This window comes from Archocentrus centrarchus, chromosome 10 (genome assembly GCF_007364275.1).
Source record: "Archocentrus centrarchus isolate MPI-CPG fArcCen1 chromosome 10, fArcCen1, whole genome shotgun sequence".
In the NCBI taxonomy this organism is placed as follows: domain Eukaryota; kingdom Metazoa; phylum Chordata; class Actinopteri; order Cichliformes; family Cichlidae; genus Archocentrus; species Archocentrus centrarchus.
Genome location: NC_044355.1, coordinates 26,134,300 through 26,134,860, shown reverse-complemented (window position 1 = coordinate 26,134,860; position 561 = coordinate 26,134,300).

The following is a 561-nucleotide window of genomic DNA, read 5'->3' as shown; positions in this document are numbered from 1 at the left end:
AATTGGTTAATATGCCTGTAATATACCTCAGGAGGGGAGGAAAGGGAGGAAGCTAGAGAATGAGAATTGAAAGGTGAAAGGGTGTAAAGAGAAAAACAGGCAGAGAGGGAACAGAGAAAGAATGTCGATTTAGAGAGAGGAGTAAAAAAAAACTAAGAGACACAGAGGAGCAAAAAGGAAAGAAAACAGCAAAAAAAAAAGGCAAAGAAAGTGATCGTGTTTCCACCAGGACTGTCTGTGTGAAGTGGAGTCTCAGAGAGGGAGAGCGAGGAAGACTTAAAGAGAGAGTGGAACAGGAGATGAATGGAGGAGGTGAAGGAAGAAGCGTAGGTGTAGAAGGGTATGGAGAAGCAGCATTCCTGACTGCACAGTTACAGAAAGGCAGAGAGAAAAAGGAAAAGCAGTTAATCTGAAATCCAGATGCCTTAGGGACCAACAGAGGGTCAAAGTAATCCACACACACAGACACACACACAGAGTGCTCCATCCCCTCTTTCGCTCCCTCCGTCTCAGACCTCGGGACCTTGGTGGCTTTACAAATCAGCAAACATCAACTGGATC